The sequence below is a fragment of the Sebastes umbrosus genome, chromosome 16 (genome assembly GCF_015220745.1).
Source record: "Sebastes umbrosus isolate fSebUmb1 chromosome 16, fSebUmb1.pri, whole genome shotgun sequence".
Classification (NCBI taxonomy): domain Eukaryota; kingdom Metazoa; phylum Chordata; class Actinopteri; order Perciformes; family Sebastidae; genus Sebastes; species Sebastes umbrosus.
In genome coordinates, this window is record NC_051284.1 from 10,965,972 (window position 1) to 10,979,930 (window position 13,959).

Sequence of the window (13,959 nt, forward strand, 5' to 3'; positions counted from 1 at the left end):
TAAGTTGTTACTGTAGCGAGTGAGAACAGTGTGTACTATCAAGCAAAAGAACGATAAATGATGGTGGCTTAAATTACATTAAAACACAAATATGAACCATTATGAGGTGGCATAATGAATTGTCATCAGTAACATAAATCAGGTTTGATGGTTTGCTATGAAGCAGCTTCTTAAATGTATCATGTGCATCTCTTTATCTTTTTATTCATAGTTATAGAAAAAGAAAACCATGTATGTTAAGATAAGATAAGATATTCCTTTATTAGTCCCGCAGTGGGGAAATTAGCAGTGTACAGCAGCAAAGGGGATAGTGCAAAAAACAAGATGCATCAGCTAACTCAGTAAAACAGAGCTAAACAAAGTGTAACAAAATATGAACCATTTAAATAGAAGGAAGTATAAAAATAAGAGCAGTATATACAGTATTGACAATAAACAGACTATTAACCAAATTGCACAAGTGGAAAATGATATTGCACAGTGAGAATGAATGAATGAATGAAATTCCACCTGAAAATATCAGGTTATTGTCAGTTTTTTGGTGTACATAACAAGTACAGTTTATATAATTCTATTAATGCATTATATGCTTCCAACTAGGGGTGTCGTGATATATCGGTATTGACGATATCTGTGATATTTAAGAAAATGTTAATGATACACATATGATAATATTGTGTAAATAACCCAGTTAAATCTCACTTTTGTACAGTTATGGTTACAGACTCTCTCTCTGCCTCCCTACACTCGTAAATTGAATGTAATTCATTTGCCAAAAAGAGACAAAACACACAATAAACAAAGTTTAAAAAAATGTATTTGACTGATTACATTATTATTATTTTCAAATTTTCTATAGTTATCGCAATAATATCATTACCGTGAACTCTTTCAGCCACGATAATCGTGTAGTGAAAATATGATATCTCTACTTCTACATTTCTTTTCTCTTTTTGATGAGTCCCTAAACACAACATACTACCAGCCTCATAGCACTGGTTAAAGCTCAAAAGGCTCATCTGTAAATGACAGGAGAATTATTCCTGGTGTAAATGTTATATTTTAATACAATAGATACTGAACTTGGTAGCATAATATGGAAAGTAAATGATAGGATTTAGTTTTAAAAAAAGCCCACGTTTAGTGTTGAGTAAATTGTTTAACTTTTTATTCGTTTTAGTCACCATCTTGACTTAACATCTCCTCACTGCCTACTTCATGATCATCATGTAGAAGTTATTATTTTACTGTTTAAGGCCGGCATTTTTACATGTCAATATAAGATCATAAAATATTATAAAATATAAGAATTATCACACAATCTGCCGTCTAATTATCTCATTGTAAAATTAACAATTACACAAGTTATATTCAGTTTTGACAAAAAAAATAAAGGAAATACTTTACTACCGTAGGTGGAACAACATAACTATGTTAAATATTAATATATTCACATATTTTAGTATTTATATTTGCATTTAAAGGGGTTTTAATATGTATTGAATGACTTATGCACTTTTACACATCCCACAGTTCCCACAATTCCACTGTTCTTCTTTAGACCCAAGCATCTTGGGAGTTGGAGGTAGTGTATTTGAAATATAAATGTTCCATCCATATCAAAAACACAATATTCCTAATGTGTTGTTCTGTTGTTACTGACTCATGTTGAGAAATGCAAATGTTCACAATGAAACCACACACAGGGTGACATGTTTTATTATTTTCCATAGTGTTTAACTGTCTTTGTGTCTGCCTCTCTGCCACTGTACAGTAATAACAAGTCTGCCTGGGGCTAATGGCTCTCCTGTTTGTTGGTTTTGTCTCGTCGTGTTCCAGTGGTTCTTTCTCTCTGGAAGGATGTCAGCTCTCTGTGCCTGGCCGTCCCTGAGGACGCTTGATGTCATCTTGTCTACCTGATCATTACACTACCTGCTCTCCTCTACAATGCTGCCCTCTTGCAGCTCTGCCACTTGAAATGCTTGGCTGGCCTCTTCTCTGAAACCATCGTGAAATTGTGTGCTAAAACGCTGCAGACTGTTCTCTCCTCTCTCCAGCCATGTGTGCAGGAGCCAGAAAAAAAGATTCCTCCACTCGGACGACTGCTGCTCAGTCAAAGGGAAAACACACAAAACGTCCTTCAGCCTGCCTGCCACCGCTCACCTCTCACAGCTTTTATTTGATTTATTGATGTTTGCAGTGTAGGACATTGTACAGCAATATCCAAGTACATTTAGTAGATTTCATGATTTATTAAACAAGTAACAGTAGGAAGAGAACAGGTGTAAATACTCAAATGAATGATGGCTGAATTCCATTTAGCTGCTTCAGTTTCAGGGTCCTTGTATTGTGCACGCTGGCATACTGTCACACTGTCATGACTATTGCTAATATTATTATTAACTCCTGTGCTTTTCCCTCATATGACAAGTTAAAAGGTCTGCTGTGAAATGTACAAATGTAGAGTGTAGTGTACAATGTCAGTACTTGAAAGTAGAAGTCACTTCTAAAGAACACGGATGATGATATCTGTTGTGTCGCAGAGAGTGTCTGTCTATGCTGCTAACCAAATAAAATATTCCATCCATCATCATTCATGAACATACTGATGGGCAAACACTTTAATGAAGTTTAACAAACACAATTGCAAGTGACTGCTTTTAGAGCTGGGTGTTATGGCCAAAATCTTCTATCCCGATATAGGTCATTTCATATCTCGATAACAATATATATCGTGATATAGCACATTTTATGGTAATTCAATAAATAAACAGTCTATATAAAATAAACACGTGGTAAAGCCTATTGTTGTATACTCCTGTGTGAATTAAATACTTAATTTGAAAAAGTATTTTTAGAGTATTTTCTCATTTAATTAAGAACTTTAGTGCAAAATACATAAGTTTCAAGTGAAATTATAAAGAAAAAAAAAATCATATTTCCAGCTATACACTGACTACGTTTACATGCATGCACACAAACACAGTAATTAGATTAGATTTGGTTAAGACAATAGTCTGATTTAACCATACTGGAGTAATCCCATAGGCAGAATTCTTATCGCTGCAGATTTTCTGAAAATTTGATTTAATTTGTGCTTGCTATTATCAATTAAGACAACGTGATTGTGTATCACGATATCGATATAATTGTATTAAAAAACAATAAATTGTCATATTGAATTATTGCCCTGCCCTAACTGCGTTCATCTCATTAAGTGTCTCTTACATGTTCAAGATTCAAGACTCAAGACTTTTACTATCCATTTGCTCAGTTCAAACTATGTATAAATGATCCAGATGATAGAAGAATAAACAACAAAAGTAAAAAAATATGTGTACTCTGCATATTAAAATATGGGTTCATATATGCTTTAGATAAACTTTGGAATACATTTTTTTCCACAAAAGGAGGGCTGTGGATTTTGACCCCCATCACTTCCATTGAAAGCGCATCAGGAGAGGATCTCTTACTGGCCAGTATGAGAAGGAGGAACGATTACAGCAAGCTAAACCTGTTTCATTGTTCATGTGGGCACCTGACTGTTGTTTTGAGACAGACTTTAAAAAATTGTGAACCCATCCTTTAATGTATGCAATTTTAATAAAGTCCCATTTTACACACCTTTTCTTTTGTACAATATAAGGATTACTGTACTCAGTAAGGTTAATAAATCAACTAAATTTTCAGCGAACTTTTCAAATATTTTTTAACATTTTATTTCAACAATGTAAGGTTTTGTGAACAAGGCTGCAGTGTCTCAGCAGCGTTCTGGCTCATGTCCGTACAGTGGAGGAGAGGTAACACACACATTAAAGGCCGCAGTGCTCTTCTGCTGGACATTGAGCAGTGGAGGGTGAAGTGTTTTGCTCAAGAGCACCTCAGTGGCATTTGCAGAGAGAGGGGACTCCTCTAACCATGAGTATTTCTTTCCCAGGTGCTCCCAGCTCATCCAGCCAGGATCTGATCCGCTCACAGATGTGCTCCTGTTAGAGATGGATGGCCCAGTTCCACTGCAGGCTTCAAAATAAAAGTCCAAAAATAACTGTGCTTTTACAGCAATATGCCTGTTTGTGTTATATTTACTGAAATGGTTTGATGTTATGGGATTATTCATGTACTAAATTCAAAAGACACAAATGCATTTAATCCAGCTGCTACACTATTCTCCATTTCCCAAATTTACTAACCTGATGTCAGATATTTACTGATTTGAAGTATTAAAAAATGAAGAGTTGTTTGTATTTATTTGACATTTGTGCACCTCATGTATTTCAAATGAATATATATCTGAGGCATCATAATGAACCAGACGACTCACCACTACAAAATACACCATTTAATTACCAGGGGGGAATTTAAACACTGTACGTGGGTAAAGGTAGTAATACCACAATGTAAAATTACTTCATTATACTACATACAGTATAGATTTAGTTTTAGACTTACTTAAGTGTCACAGGTAAAAGCATTCATTCTGAATTCAATTTCAGAGTGTGTTAATGAGTGAGTGTGTAAGCTGGTGTTCCTTTCACCTGGGCTTATACGGCATATACTGCTGAGTGCTTCAAACTACAGTGTTTCGTATGTTACATCTTATTCTGTAACTATTACCAAGTGCTGTCAGATAAATAATTTGAAATAAAGTGTGTAGTGTTTTCCCCTGAAATGTAGAGGAGTAAAAGCAAGTCTCATACAATTAGCAAGTACAGTGCATATCTAAATACTGTTTATTATACAGTGCATATATGTCTGTCTTTATATAAATACACAAGGAACTTCTGTCATTTGTTAAATTAGTTGTATTCATTCTTCCTAATGAATGTGTCATCAAGTTGTGATTTAAACTTAATAGCTACTTCTGTAACCCCCTAAAAAAAAAAAAAAAAAAATGAATGTAATGGTGGCATTTATTTTATTGAACAAGTCTAGTCAATTTGTACATTTTAAAACAACAAAGTTTGACCAAAGAGAAGTAAAAAATACATTCAGATAATTTCAAATAACAATAAATACATTGTAAAAAATACAAATAAGCACAGTACACAGAAATACATGATGTAAAATATAGTATAAACAATCATGTATTGATATTTGTGATGACTCAAAAGCTAAAGTAAATGAATGAATATGTAAAATGGCAGTAGCAGTGGAAGACCTGGCAGTTAAGAATAAACTAACTGGGCAACAATGGAAGATGCTCGACCACTGCGTGGGATTTTAACTGGGGCAATGGACAGAGGTCAAAAGGTCAAGTGGGGCCCTGCAACAGAGTGGGGTTGTGTGTGCCTTGCTCAGGTGTACTTTGGCAATGGCAGCCATGAATGTGATTCTCCTCTGGGGTACCCCACTGTGTTGGTCAGCTGATCAGACAGTGAAACAAGGATATACAGGAATCAGTAGTTGTTTTGATTTGATTTGAGTTGATTTGATCCCTCAGAGTACTAGTGTCAAGCAAAAAGACAGCGGGCATGATGGGAAGTTGTTTGTGCTACTGCGTCGCCTTTGTGTGGATGAAAACATGGACAGAAGAGAAATAAGTTGAAGATTATTGCTTCCGTCTCTCGCATCACAACGAGCATAGAGACCGAATGTTTTACATGAAACAATAAAGTCAGACAGTGCATTGTCCGGTCATAATGAAATACTGCACCTATTTAGCAATGCAAGTCCACAAAAAAAAAAAAAAAAAAATCACGTAGAAGCTCTTTTTATTTCTTTTCCATTCAGTGAAGTTAGCACACTATAAATTCACCACAGGGCACAAGTGTACAAACACAACTTGCTACACATATTTTACATCCTCTTTAAACAGGAAGTTAATTAGGCAACTTGAATTGGCAAAACGCATTGCTGCCACATTTGTTGCTCTTTGATCACCACGCATGCTGATTGAAGCATGTCTGAAACAGATGACGAGGCTCAGAGCCCCAGGATCCATTTGCAGTGCTGGCATCTCAAGCACCTCATGTTCATCCTCTGAAGAAGGTGAGACAATCCATTAAGTGAAAGGCATAAACACTCAACTCTGGGAACCTGATTGTTGGCGCAGTCCCCCATCCAGCCCGTCTGACTGCAGCGGACTGTGGGTTTTATACAAGACAACTCAAGTCCTAAGATGGAACATTGAGAAAGAGAAGACAAAGGGAAATAAGACCATATGGCAATTTGCATATTCATAACACAAGCAGCACAACTTTTAATAGAAGAGCTCACAGATGTAAGAGACAGAGAGGCTCTAAATATGAATTATCATGCACTGCTGGTATAAATGTACCTGCATATAGCCATAAATTTAAACTAACCACATTATCTATATCATCAAATGTTAAATTTTAGAATTAGGGTTCAGCACATGACATGTTTGTCATATTTTTGGTCTTCTTCTTTGAGCAGCACAAATGTATTGAATAACTGAAAAGGTGAATCAATTACATTAATAACAACGACATGGAATAACATTAATATATCTGATCTTGTAAATAAATTGGGACGAAAACACAAGTTTGTTAGTTAGTTTTTCAGCAAAATGTCATTAAAATCTACATATAAAATACCACAAATGTCAAATTGAACAAAAGCATTGAATAAAAATGTCTCCTAAAATACAAAATTGATCCATAAGCACTGAGTCGCTTTTGTCAATCACAGTTTCAGTCCATTACAAACAGTGTTATGAACACCACACAGGGTCTGTAATTATTAGGATTATTATATTCACTAAAAGTGTAAAATTCAGTTCTTTGTTTGACCAACACTGTCAGCCTGCTGTTATGTATGTGAGCCAGTGTGTTAGCCAACCATAGGAGTGTGTGAGAAATATAATATAGACACTGCAATTTAAAACTAAATTGGCTTTTTTGTTATTTAAAGTTTCTTTCAGGAAGGTTTTTAACGTCCCTTTGAATTTATAGTATATTGACATGACAGCATGAGAACTACTCAGTATAGCTGAACTCTTATTTTTGGAGAAATATTTGTTCCAATACTGCAGCAATGAAACAAACTTTATTAGAATAACGCAGAGTGACTAACTTTTCAAAATGTAAAAAAGAAAAGAGCAAATGGAGAATTTCTAATTAATGGTCACCATATTTGTCAAACTTTTTCCTTGTACATTAAACCACCTCCAATAGTGATGGATGAATGCTTATATATAATGTAGCAGAGTTTGCACACCAGTGAGAGCAGGAGGACGCTGAATGAAACAATCCTGCTTGAGACACATTTAGTCGTTAATAGCTCTCAACAACCTCTTTTCTTTTACACCGACTGTCGCTTTACTTTGTCATTGACTCTCAGAGAGTTAGATGAGGTATCCAACATTAGAAATTAAGTGCATGATGTATACCGAATACACCTAGTGAGATCTTGTCCGACTTAAATGTGTAATGAACCTATAAACAGGTTTCCTACAGTATATCATAAACTTTCAAATGTGAATTATGACCATTCTATACATCATAAACCCACTCTGTAGAAAGAAAGTGACCAAAATAATAATAATAATAAAAAGCCAGTGTGATTTTCTGTAGTCCTTTATTTCATTTTGACATGGCTGCAGTGGTGGAACACTATAGTAGACAGGTGGAGAAAGGTACCTGGGAAGAAAAAAAAGCGCTGCTTCTCTGTCTGAGCACTCTACCAGATCAGATCATGACAGTCTCTGTGTGTACTCTGCAGACTCTGCTGTTTTCCTAATCTCGACATTCAGCAGAGTCAAGAACCTTGACGCCTCACTGCTTTTTTTCACAGAGATGATTCCAAACTGGCTGCTGCTCATCTGCAGCACTTTAAACTCAGACTTAAGAACTGCAGTATCAGCGTCTCCCACAGCAAAACACCGTTACATGTTTTGTCTTGTTCAAAAGAATGGAAATGTTTATTTCCATGTGAGGCACTTACACGATTTTGCTCAGCGACTCTGTTAAATATTACTATTAGCATTTTGATATTCAGAAAAATGTCATAATGGAGAGTCCTGCCATAGCTTTACCTCAGTTTCAGTCTGATTTGGAACACAAAATGAGCTAAAAATCTTCTACTTACACATGAAGTTTGTGAAAATGACCCTATGTGGAGACACTTAAGCAAATGGGTTCTGCATTTTCTCTCAGCTGTGTTTTAACTGCATGTAAGAGAACAACTTTTGTAGGAAAAGGAGCTTAATCAAGTGTCATGACACCCTAGAGTAAGTAGCAGGAGAGCAAATTGTAACAATATTGTCAGGATGTTTATTTGCTACATCTGTGCAAATGATGTAAATGATACATGTCATACAGATGTGGGATGTGAGGTATATAATACTGCATGACACAATCATTTTATGATTTACCAGTTAATTCTTCCCCTTTCAATTCCACACACTAAATTGTGTGTTTACTTGTTTACCTGTGTATTCTCCCACACAATTCAATTCAAACTAAACTGCCAAATGAACATCGAGAATGTTTAGTGTAGGATCCCGACAGACAAGGGCAGAGATTGTAAGCAGATAGAGTTATTCCATTAATTAAATAGACGCCATCTACAAATTGTGAATGCATTTGAAAAAAATGCAATGCAATGTAATTATTTAACTCGTGAAATAAACAGACTTGTTGCAGACTGTCGCAGGCATATATTATAGTTTTTTTCCCTGTATTAACCATACACATATGACTATTCTCTGCTTTCGAATTGGATACAATAACAAAAAGAATCCCATTTTTATTCATGTTTTAGATGAACACAACATGACAGGAGTCAGAGATGCTCAAAGATGCTTTCTCTCATTCTTTAAGCTCTACAGAAAGCTGTCATCAAGCTGCAGCTCTTCTGTTTCTTCCTTGTTCAAACTGCAGATATAGTGGTGGTGCGTGTTAGTCAGCTCTCAGCTCACCGGCTTCTTCATCATGCTGAACAATGCTCTGCAGACGCTCTGTCCCACTGAGTAAACTTGGCGGATTTGCTGTGTGGATTCGCTCTGGTTTCACACCATGTGCCCTAATAACTCCAAATTTCTTGAAAATATTTTACTCAGATTTTTTGAGATCTCTGTATTCCCACAAAAAAATATTAAACTGAAGAAATCCTAGACCAGATTTTGAAATATTAGTATAATTTTGCTCTCCTGTGCAGATTTGTTTGCAAGCTGTTTGTCCTTTCTGTATATATTTTGTTCTGCCTCAAAGTGATCGAAACTCTTGCAGATTAAACATTTCTTCCCTCCTCTCTCTCTCTCACTCCTCTTCCTCCATCATGTCCTGCATCCCTCCTCCACCCCCTGCTGCTGTCTCTTTCTAACCCAATGAGGCCCCCTACAGGTGCAGGCTCACTGATGCTGAACATGAGCAGGTGCATAAAGATGGCGATGGGAGCCTTTTTTTTTTTTATTTTGTCATTTGACCCATTTTTTTTGCAGTGATTTACATACTTCTTCTCCGCATGAGGAGATGATGGTGCTCAGGCACTTTGCAGAATAAGTCTACATAACATGCAGGACGTGGTAGACATATAAATAATACAAGTGAGGAGATTCTAGGTACCAAAATTTGATTATAATTGAGTTTTTCTTCTGTTTCACCCTGTTTACTAGGTGCTCCAAGAGGATATTTGTTGTAATTGTTTGTTAGATATGATGCCTTTTTTTAAAAAAAAAAAAGATAATAAAATAACAGTGATAAGGATGCAGTTTTTGATATTGCAAGTGAGTAGATTCTAGGTACCACATTTGATTATAAGTGAGTTTTCCCTTTTTAAAAGCCACACAGATCTTCTGTTTCACCCTGTTACTAAGTGCTCCAAGAGGATGTTTAATGTAATTTTGTGTTAGATATGATGCCTTTTTAAGAAATATAATAAAAATAACAGTGATAAGGATGCAGTTTTTGATGTTGCTGAAGTCTGCTTTGTTGTGAAGGAAAGTGATTGAGCTGAGACTTTTTCTTGGGAAAACCTCACTCCAGCTCCATTGTTCATTTTCACTGAAGTGAATTAATCTGCACCATATTTTTGTCCCCCTGTCCTATTGCGCCACACTGTGGAAACACCCAGCATGCATCTCTCTCCCCCTCTCTCTCTGTCTTTCTCTCACTGTCTGTCACTCAGTTTGGAAATGGAAACAGTGCTAATTGCACTGTGTGTGGACTGTTTACGTTGAGTCTAGTTTGTTTTTGGAGAGCGATATGATTATGCTCTTAAGATCCATAACAATGTCATAAACCTCAATCATGCACTTAAAAAAGACTTACTGGGATGTCTGTTCATTAAAGAAAAAAAAGGAAAAACTTGTTAATTTCAGCAGTTGTAGTGTGATTTTGTTTGCAGTAATTTGATGGAACTAGATGGAGTTGCAGGTGAACGCTGCATGAAGCCAAATAAAGACCTCTGCTTCCACCTTGTGGCAGCTTTACGCAACTCTCCATCCTCCTTTTCCTCTCCATCCCCTCTCCATCACTCCCTCTCTCTTTAATATCACCACTGTGGCGAATCTAATCTGGATCTCCTTTAAGGCAATAAAACCCAGATAGCTTCCTTTAAATGAAAAGCGCCGCTTATTATTACAGCTTTGAAATCCTCGTTTATTTGGAGATGTGCGTGATAGCAAAAGAAAAAAAAAGAAGAAGATTCATGTCGAGGTTCAAATGGGCAGGATGACGAAGATCCACGGTGTCCCGAGTGCACACTTCCTCAAGTATTGTATTCCAAGGTATATATAATAGTGTTATCCACGCAGGTTGAACTATGAGGCGCGCCAGAGGATGCTTTGTTTTAATGTCGCCTGCATGGCTTTATCCCTTCAAGCAGCCAAAAGCAATTTCCGATAAATCTGACCCTGTTGCTGAGCTGGCTGGTAGGAGGGGTGGTGTCATTTTCTGGTGCGTTAATGACAAAAACAGTGGTGCAAAGGGAATATTGTTCCGCGTAATAGTTGATCATAAAGGCTCTTTACACTGCTGATATTTTTAGTTTTGCTTCATTTGGGGGGCAAACTTGGGGTGTGACTGGATGCGCAAATTCTTGGTTTGACCTAAAAAATGTGTTTAAGTCTACAATAAATTTGGGGGAAAACAACTTTTAGATTTAAGGGGTTGCTAAAAAAATACACAATAATAAAACACAAAAAAAATCTAGAAATATAAATGCACAATAACGTGTGATATTTAGAAATACAAGAGACATTTTCATGTTAACTTCTAGTCTTTCCAAAGGCAGTGCGCATTAGTCCACTAAACACCTGCCAACCCCCAGTTTTTGTTCCCATGAAAAAAAAAAACATCTGCATCCTACAGCATCATTTCCAGATCACCGGATTCACAATAACATCAGAATGCAAATGGCAAGCTCCAACATTTAAGATCAATCAATCTTGCATATTTCTGAACATTAAGAGCTATAATTTAAATTAAAATCCGGGAAAGGTTTTGTAAAAATCCAGTCTCTAATTGGAGCCAGTTTTACACCTGATGCGGAAATCCATAATGGGGGGAAAACTGTGTCACATATTTTTTCCACGAGTCTATTTTAGAAACAGGCCTACGCATACCAGCGGGACTCAAAAAGCAAATAAGGAAGAACACTGTCCGGGTATTAAAAATAGTTTTTACGCGTATAGTGACGAGCGACTTTTTCGGAACAGACAATAATCAGCCTTTCACTGTGGAGAACTGGGGGAGAAATGAGAAGGCTGTTGTTGGCATAGCTCTATCAAGGAAGAAGGACTCCCTGTTATCTGTGAATGGGGCTTCTTCTCTTCTTTTTTTTTTTGCACCAGAATAGATACAGCTCGAATTTTTAATTCGTTTTTCTTTGAGAGACAACAATGCTTTATTTGAAAGCTCGAGACAATTTGGGGTTTGTGGGAGAGAGAGAGATCCTTTTCTCCTTGTCCGAGCCCAGCTGCCCATATGGGATGCAACGTGTGCAGCAAAGATCACAATGGCACCAAGTGACAGGCGGGACAAAAAGCCCAAGGATACATCTCCCTGACTCTGAACAGCACCAAGAAACTCTGTCTGCCAGTCTCTCTATCTATCTACACACTCCTGCTGCTGCTGCTGCTGCTGCTGCTCGTTAACATGCACGCCTCTAACATCCAGCAAAACCAGGCCTGGGCTTTTGTCTCTGTGTTGTGTGTCGTGTACTGTATTATGCAATGATAGAGTCACAAAACTGCCTCATCAACAGAGGCAAAAATCTGAGGGCAAGGAGCCACACAAAGGTCTGCATTTTTTACTTTTACGCACGAGGTGTCTAATATGGGTGTATTTTATTTTAAAGAAGAATATCAGCTAAAATCCAAATCACAGCCAATCATTTATTTACCATCTCTATTTCTCCTCACACTCCACAATAACTTGTCATAAGCGATAATTGGCACGTTATGAGCAACGCTGCGTATTTCTCCTTTATCCACAAATGCACCAAACAACGAAAACTACAAGCTGATTTATTTGACCTATACAAGCTCAACCAGTGGTGGAACACAAAACCTTTTCTGTCTAGGGACAAATTGAGTTTTGTGTCGCCCACAAAAGCAGTAGCCCCTTGAGACTCGATTCTGTAAATAATTAGCAAATCTGCCCAATTTGGCTGTTTGTTCAGTGATGATAGGGGCGACTCTAACATCTGTTGTGGGATTTTTTTTTTTTTTTTGTGTCCCGGGACAAACACGCATGCATGGATTTTTCTACTAGGTTATCATATTTACCCAAGATATTGACTGGAGGCTGATAATCCGCAGTGCGCTATAACCGGATCACTGGTGAGCCATTTGTGCTTTTGGTTCCACTTTAAAGAACTAATAGTTTAATGTGGAATAGCGTCGCTTACACGTTATATGATCATGTGAGAAATAAGTTTATTATAGGCGGTTAAAGCCCCTCTAAGCCGTGCGTATTTTAGCTGACCGTTTGGCCGTGGTTAAACAAAGACTGATTGATTATTCCTGCTCTATTTGCAGTTTAGCGCTTAACAAGATAACAAAACATTTATTGCATTAAACGATTTTTTCCCCCCCCCTCACAGTCTATACCACTTTACACCCAAGGCCGGGAGTGGTTGGGGATGTTGACAAAAAGGAGAGCTTTTGACTCAAAAGCTTCTTATGTTGGACAAGCCCTCTTATATTAAGTGAGTGGATTTTAGTCCCATTTCACAAGTGACTTTAGGCTCTCTATTAGTGAGGTGTTCGGGCTGAGAAAAAATATTCTCGGGATTAAATTTGCCTAAAAGAGAAAAGGACTGAAGTGCGCTGGAGATTTATTCCCAGAGTCAAGCTCCATTCTGTGTCACAATATAATGTTTAGCTCCTTTTCATTGTGATGTTTAGCCATGTCTTTTCACAGATGATCAAATCGAATAGGACACTTTTATATATATATATATATGTATATATATAAACCAAACCCTCATTTTCAGAAACACAGCATTTTATTTTAAAATCCTTATAAAAAAAAAAAAGATTTGGGATATTTAGCCATCACCGCGCAGGCTATACACTGTTATTTACATAATGTGATCTATTTTTTTTTTTTTTTTGCCAAAAACTCCCTCGTTGTTTTTAAAATGTGTAGCCTAAATATATATAGAGGCCGATCTTCAAGCTTTTACGCACCCGAAAAGCTCTCTCCAAAACATTTGCCACAAAATATTTACAGGGAAATAAAAACAAAAGGAAAAAATAGCTGCAAAGTTGCCAGTGTTTATTCATGGCCATAAATATTTTTTTCGGTCCAATAAAAGAAAGCAAGAAATTAAAATTTCTATAATTATAAAGTGGTTCGTATACGTGCTGATAATAACACGAAGGGAAAAAAAAAATAAAAAAAGAGGAAAACATCTCTACACAACCAACACACAACATACTTTACAAAAAAATGTTCACAAGAAAGAGCATTTGACATTCTGAATAAAATCTATAAGAGGGGGAGAATTTCGGACCCAGTTCTCTTAACGAAAACATGTAAACACGGCGCA

General features: G+C 36.7%; 1 protein-coding gene across 2 annotated transcripts in view; it reads right to left on the reverse strand.

Moving 5' to 3' along the window:
• Nucleotides 1-13,668: 13,668 nt before the first annotated feature.
• The window catches only part of nkx2.2a (NK2 homeobox 2a), a 2,607-nt gene continuing 2,316 nt past the window's right edge, over nt 13,669-13,959 (reverse strand). For both annotated transcript variants that reach the window (XM_037796370.1, XM_037796369.1), the window contains exon 2: nt 13,669-13,959. This exon is cut by the window's right edge. The gene's annotated coding sequence lies outside the window, so the exon portion shown is untranslated.